The sequence below is a fragment of the Telopea speciosissima genome, chromosome 9 (assembly GCF_018873765.1).
Source record: "Telopea speciosissima isolate NSW1024214 ecotype Mountain lineage chromosome 9, Tspe_v1, whole genome shotgun sequence".
In the NCBI taxonomy this organism is placed as follows: domain Eukaryota; kingdom Viridiplantae; phylum Streptophyta; class Magnoliopsida; order Proteales; family Proteaceae; genus Telopea; species Telopea speciosissima.
The window spans coordinates 24,117,539-24,124,964 of NC_057924.1; the positions used below are offsets into that span (position 1 = coordinate 24,117,539).

At 39.9% G+C, this 7,426-nt stretch overlaps 1 non-coding gene across 1 annotated transcript; it reads left to right on the forward strand.

Moving 5' to 3' along the window:
* Nucleotides 1-6,903: 6,903 nt before the first annotated feature.
* LOC122641196 lies at nucleotides 6,904-7,010 on the forward strand. The gene has a single exon (XR_006329845.1). It is a non-coding gene; the product is annotated as a small nucleolar RNA R71 (small nucleolar RNA).
* The last annotated feature ends 416 nt before the right edge of the window (nucleotides 7,011-7,426 follow it).

The window sequence follows — 7,426 nt, forward strand, 5'->3', positions numbered from 1 at the left end:
GAGAGAGAGAGAGTCCGTGAGAGAGATGGAATTGTGAGAGGATGTAGAGAATCTCCCTTTTTTGTTTTTCACAAAGATATATATGGGAGAGGCTAAATTCCTTTTAGAGGGGAAAGTAGGGGTGTCAATAATGCCCGGCTGGCCCGAACCCGCCCTGAGCCCAGCCCAGACCCGACCCTGATCTATCAGCCCGAAGGGCGGTTCAGGGTTGAGTTTTTGGCTGACCCTGGCAGGGTCGGGTCGGGTTCGGGATAAGACCCCGGGCTTAGCCCTGCCCGGCCCTGACCCGGCCCTGTATTAGTTATATTTGTAATAATATATAATGTTATAACTGCAAAGACAAAAATGCCCATAGATGAGTAACCTATTAAACCCTAATCCCATATTCCTTTTTTCATTTTTCAATATTCACTCTTCATCCACAAGGAAAGCCGCCGCTCGACTCTAGCCTGACTGTCGGACTGCCTTCCTCTTCCTCGGTTCCTCCTTCCGGGATTCACTTGATGATCAAGGCTGCAAGGCATCAAGGTATGTTCATCACTTCATCTTCCTCTTCTGTTGTCCCCCTTTCCAATTTCTATCTTCTTCGGTTTCATTGAGTAAGTGCCTCGATCGACACTCGTATATGCCTCCATCGACACTCGTTCCTTCCCCTCTTAATGGAGGGGGGAGCTGATGCTTTCACTTTTCTGAATAACTTAGCTTTGGATCTGTAATAAGATATTTGTGTTAACACTTAACAGTTCAATTGGAATTAAAAAATATATATATTCCTGCACACTAAACCTGCGAATAAAACCTCTGTCCCTCCTCTATAATGATCATTCTTTTGTTATTTTTTTTGCTATACATTTGGGGTGGGATGGAGGGGATTGATATTTAAATCGCTGGTCGTCAGGAGGATTGAAATCTGGCACTGGTTGAAAGTTGGAACTTTATTCTGTAAATGAATATCATAGACAGAACCAACAGTATATGTTCTTCTGTTTATGGTGGGTAGATAGTTCTCTCCCTTAAATTCAAGTCAAAATGTTGCATTTGTTGTATTGGCTATTGATAAAACATTAAAGCCTCTTGCAATATATAAATTAAGCTCTTAGGATTTATGATTTTAATGTTTATTCTTTTGCCAGCTTTGTTCTTTTTATCTCATGTGTCCAATAATTTGAGTTCTTGAGGAAAATGTAATTGAGGTACTTGAGATAAGCTTGCAGTCAAGATTTCTTTGTCCAGATTCATACTTCTTTCCTGCAAGGAATCTAAACTATCATTGCCATGGTCAAAATTGAATACTTCTGCAATTTGGACTCTTATTTTGTTGAAGCTACTGTAAATTTTGGTGAATTCATTCAATTATGAGATGGTTAGGGCCTTCTTGCATGTTGCCTTTATTTGTGTTCCTAATTCTCTTTTCTTTGATGGTCACCAAAAAAGGAAATAAAAAAGAAAGAAGAATTTGGATGGTGAAATGGTGCTGCTGTGGTAAATGGTGGTAGAACAAGGAAAGGGTCACATAATGCAAACAGAAAGCTCCAATTCACTGCACCCTGCACAAGAATAACTGGTCATTGCATCACTGCATGACTACACCCTGCACAAGAATGAGTAGGAATTGCATCGCTACATCAGTATTACTGCAAAGCACATATACCATAGGAGTCTTTAGTCTCATCACCTCTCACCCCCCTCTGAAACACACCAATAACATAATAAGAGAGGAGTTCAAGAAAAAGAGAATATTTTGGGGATGGGGATGGGGATGGGGATGGGGATGGGGGTGGGGGAATATTTTTATTTATGGATTTTTATAGATGTTTGTGAATTATTTTTATTTAAATTTACAAGTCCCTCTCTCCCTCTCTCTCCTTTCCCTCCTATTCTTCTTCTTTAAAGAATTTTTCAGGTTTTTTGTAGATATATTCTTTGATATATATCAATCTGGGTCAAGACAGGGTCAATCAGGGCCAACCCGACCCTGCCCGACCCTATCAAGGTCGGGTCTGGCCGGGCCAGGTTAGGGAAAACCCTGGCAAGGTCGGGTCAGGGTTGAGGGTTTCTTGGCCCTACCAGGGTTGGGTCAGGGTCAGGGTTTAGGTTAAGGCCTCTAGGGTCAGGGTCAGGGTTTAGGCAGGCCCGGCCCAACTCGACCCATTGACACCCCTAGGGGAAAGAGGCAGAGAGAATTTTTTTTTTTTAAAAAGAAAGAAAGATAGAGAGAGACTTGGAGAGATTTTAGGAGTTGGGATAGAGAGTATCGTGTGGAAGAGAGAGTTATAGATGAGATGGGATTTAAAAATTGGGGAGAGAGAAACCGTGAAAGGTTTTGTGAAAAACAAAATAATAAAAAAAAAAAGTAAAGTGGATCGGAGATGTCTCGTCCCTAAAATAAAAAAATAAAAAAAAAAGAGATTGTGGAGATAAATTAAAGAGGAGTTAGGAGATGTGAGTGGGATGAGAGATTAGGAAAAAAAAAGAGAGAAAATAAGAAGGATTTTGGAAAAAGGGGAGAGAGAAGAAAGAGAAGAAAAAAAATAAAGGAAAGAGAGGGAGAGAGAAACGTGAGGGAGAGAAGAGAAGGGACCTAAATTCTAATTTGATCAAAGCCATCTTTTTTGAAAATATCTCTCCATCCTGACCCCGAATGGACCAAATCCGAGAATTAAAGTTGCTCCAATTAATATTTCGGACAATATGAGCCCAATATTGGATATCTTCTAAAAATTTTCCAATTTTCTAAAATTATGATTATGCCCTTGGGTCTTCATTGAAACTTTTTCCCATCTCGCCCTTGATCACATGTGAGTCGAGTCGATCCATGGGTAGACTGGTGCCTAGATTGCATCAAATCCTTCCTTGGTTTTGGGCTCTGGCTTGCATTTCAACTCATTTTCTGGCCCATTATTCTTTTCTGGCCCAAAAAGAATAATCGTTTGCATGATGGCCTAAACGAATGTGTACTTTTAATGCATCACGTCCATCTTGCTCAAAATCCAGTCCTCTTTACTGCCATGGAAAGAAACTGGACCACTTTACATGTAAATTTGGAGATACAACTCTCGATAGCATAAAATGACCAAAAATGACCTAAAACCTAAAAAACATAGAAAAATACCCGAGTAGCTCCGTAAAATGTGAGTAAAATGCATGCTTATGACCCTAAGATTTTACACATTAATGTGCTCATCAGATTCCCCCACACTTAGACTTTGTTCATCCTCGAGTAAAGCAAAAAGAAAAACTAACCTAGAACTAACTCACTTTCGTAGTCTCATGGGTGTTTGCAGAAAATATACACCCAACATTCAATTATAAATCCATACCATGGCCAAGAAAAAGAGTGCAGCCGCTTAAAATTGAAAACAATTTACTATGAGATTTTCAGATATTCCCCCACACTTGAACTTTATTATCCCACTCTAAGTTGGAAAATTGTCATCCATCTAACTTAGAGAGGTGGGGTAAGGTGAGTCACACTATTTTTCCTTGAGATTAGATCGAGTAGGTCATCTAGGCTACAAAAGATTTCAGTTCAGAACCTAGGTAGAACCTTTAAACACATGCACAATTTCAATTTCACTTTGATTTTACTTGCCATATTTTTCGAAATATTGAACTCAAATGTCCCTCCACTACAATTGGCTTGAATGACATGCAGGGCTTGCACCAGACACCCAAGTTACTAAGTAGTGTTGGAATAAATTCTCAGTGCATATATCATTTGATTGCCACATTGTGACTTTAGGCATTGGTGCAGTATGAGTTCAAACTTTTAATTTATTATTATTATTTTTTTTATTCTACTCCAATCCGTGCAATGTCTTGACCTCTTAAGCTTTCTAGGTGATTCTTGTAGCGAGCTTTAGGCCAATTACTCTCAAACCAAACGGCTTTAAGGAATTAGGTGTAAAACACCCCTCGGACTTACTTACTCAAACCAAATAAGCTACAAGCCAAGACTTGATCAAAGAGCAAATAATTTTTTTTTTTTGGCAATCAACTATATCATGCAAGTGTATCATGGTTCAACCTTAGCACCTAACCAAAACTCGTGTAAACAGGATGATTAACAAATCGGCTTTCTCAGTAGACAGTGTACTTTAAAGGAATTTAAAATCCCTTTGATCGGTATATTCCAATACCCTCCTCAGTGTAGAATTTTTATTACTTCAAAGTGTCAGATATTTGGACGCTCTCAAAGTCTTCAGAAAAATAAACTAAAGATGCTACACACTCACTCTTGAACCAAAGTAAAGACAACAATTCGATGAAATCCCCCCCCATACTTAACTTATGCAGTGTCCTCAATGCATTTCAGAAATTAAAAAATAATGACAAGGGAGGGGATGAGGGGGCTTACCAGATATAATCAACAAAGAGGATCATGAAGAGTCATGAGCTCTACAAAAGGTAGTAGGAGCATCAATAGAAATCTCAATCCATGGCCGGTAAATGTGAAAAGAGCTTCAGAACCAAAAAATACTCGACCATGAATTTTAGTAAAGCGAGAAATAACATGTTCCGTTAAACACAAATGATAAATATCCAACAGGAAAATCTATCCACATGGGACAGTGGAAAATGAAGACAGTGAAAAATAATCCATGTAGACAAATCCTCCCATTTCCTCCCATGGTCAATGCAGAATGCATGTCATTATCGCAAAACCCAACCAAGAATGGATCGCAGTAAGCATCAAAAGGATCATGAATATCAGTAACCTCACCAAGATAATCATAAAAAAATGGGAGGTTTACTCAAATCAATCCTAGCAATAAAACTATCCGCCCTTTGCATAACTTGGTTTGCCAAATAAGGATCACGATAATATGCTTAAAAAACATCATGACTAACATTGTCCTCCTCAATAAAATCATCAAACCTAGGAGGTTTGGACAAATCAACATGTGGGACAAAACAATCCTCAGTATGACAATCAAACACCTGAGATGGATCTAGATGGTCTATGCTATCAGGAAAATCTAATTCAAAATCAATAGAAACATTAGGCCTAATAAAATCAAAAATATCGTGCAACATATGAATGTCCTCAGTAATGTGGGGCTGCTTTCCTAATCGAAAGACATGAAACTCATGAGAAGAACTACCAAAAGAAAGCTTCATGAGACCACTCCTGCAATTAATCAGAGCATTACTAGTACCAAGAAATGGTCTACCCAGGATGATAGGGATTTGATCTCTAATACAAGCAACAGATTGGGTATCTAGAACAATGAGTAAGGTGAAGGCTATCCAGGATTGGGAAGCTCCTACCAAGGTCACTAAGCTAAGGTCTTTCCTTGGCTTGGTGAACTACTATCGACGGTTTGTAAAGGGGTACTCTGCAAAATCCACAGGATACAAAAATTCACCCACCTTAACTAGAATATCCTCTACCATGCCCTTAGGAGTCTTAACCGATCTGTCAGCTAGCTGAAGCGTAACAATGGTTAGTTTAAGGTCTCCTAGCCCTAATTGTTGGTACACTGAATAAGGTAATAAATTCAAACTTGCACCTAAATCAAGGAGAGCATGGTCAATCTTAGTGTTACCAATAAAACAAGAGATAGTGGGGCATCTAGGGTCTTTATACTTAGCGACCAAAGAATGTTGAGACAATACAGAACTAACATTGATTTTCTTCTTCTGGGTACACAAATCTTTAAGAAATTTGGCATAAACAGGCACTTGAGAAATGGCATCAATCAAAGGAATATTCACATGCACATGCCTAAACACATCTAGAATCTTATCCACATCAGTGGTTTTCCTACTGGCTCTGAGTCGATTGGGGAAGGGGACTTTAAGAACATAGACTCTCTCAGGTTGCACATCCGACTTCTCTTTATGTACATCTTTAGGTTCAGCAGACGAACCTGGAACAAGAGGCACTACAATGGCCTTATCAATAGGAGGAGAGTCAACAGGAATGTCAGATGGTAAAGACTGAGGGGTACTAACCTATTGATACTCTCGGCCACTCTATAAGGCATATACCGCATTAATCTAGCTGGGAGGCCCTGGATGTTGTTGACCCTGTGCAACATAGAGCTGAGGAGTAGGGTTTCCTTGTTGAGTTAGAGCCTGATGTCTAGGATTCGGCTCTGGCTGGCTAGGCAATTTTCCTTTTTCCCTCTCATGCAGGATTGTGACGAGCTAGGTGAGTTGCTTCTCCACATTATTATGGCTTGTCATGAGAAGGGTCATGGTTTCTCCAGCTTACTCATTCTTGTTGCCTCTCCTGCATTGGTAAACCCAGAGGGTTGCTGATAAGGTGCAAGGAGAAGTGGCTTAGCAGAATTCATTGGAGGTCCTAAATGAGGACGAAGGGGAAGGGGATGAAGAGATATACTTGGGTTTTGTGGTGCATAATTAGGCCTTTGGAGACCAAGCTGGCCTTGATGGTGAAAGTTAGATGGGCCTACTTGATTCCCTTGATTTCAGGAGAAATTAGGGTGATTTCTCCATCCTGGATTGTAAGTGTTGCTATATGGATTATTTTGGTAAAGAGCACTTACATTCTCAATGTTGAAATTACCTGAAAAGGTGTTGGGGCATTCCTCCATAAGATGACCAGGTGTATGGCACCAAATGCACATGGAGACATGGTTGACTTTGTTAACTGAGACAGGCTCCTTAGGGACTATGGATTCCAACCTTTTGATGAGGCTATCAAGTTTGGTTTTTTTAGTTGGTACACACTCAGTGAAGTAACCTTTAGTGGTCCTTTCAGCCTCTTGGGTGGACTCCCATTCCCTAGTCTTATTAGCCAAGTTGGTCAAAATTGTCCAAGCCTCATTCTCATCAGTAAAAGAGGTAAATCCAGTGGGGCACATGGACTCTAAAAGTTATTTGGTCTGAAAGTCAATGCCCTCATAAATGATTTGGCAAATTTGCCACAAGTCAATACCGTGGTGAGGGCATTCTAACCGTAGATCCTTGAACCCTTCCATGAATCTAGAGAATGACTCATGTGATTTCTGTTTAAATTGAAGAATGTCACTCTTGAGTTTATGGGTTTTGTGAAGAGGGAAAAACTTTCTCAAGAAAACAATTTTAAACTGATCTCATGTAGTAATGGCATTAGTAGGCAATCCATAGAGCCACTTCTTGGCATGGTCCTTCAGAGCAAAGGTTATGAACCGAAGTCTAACTGCATCATCAGATAAATTTTGGACTTTAATCATAACACAAACCTCCTCAAATTCCCTAAGGAAGAGATAGGCATCTTCATTGGCCATCCCATGGAAATGGGGCAACATACTAATGAAGTTGGTCTTGAGTTCATAATTATTTCCTATAGCAACTGGTAGACTGATGCAGGAAGGCTGTGCAGTCCTAGTAGGGTAGAACCTATCCTTAAGAGTCCTAGGCTGAAGTTGGTCAACTATGGTCAAAGGTGGTGGAGGTGGTATTTTAACAAGTCGGT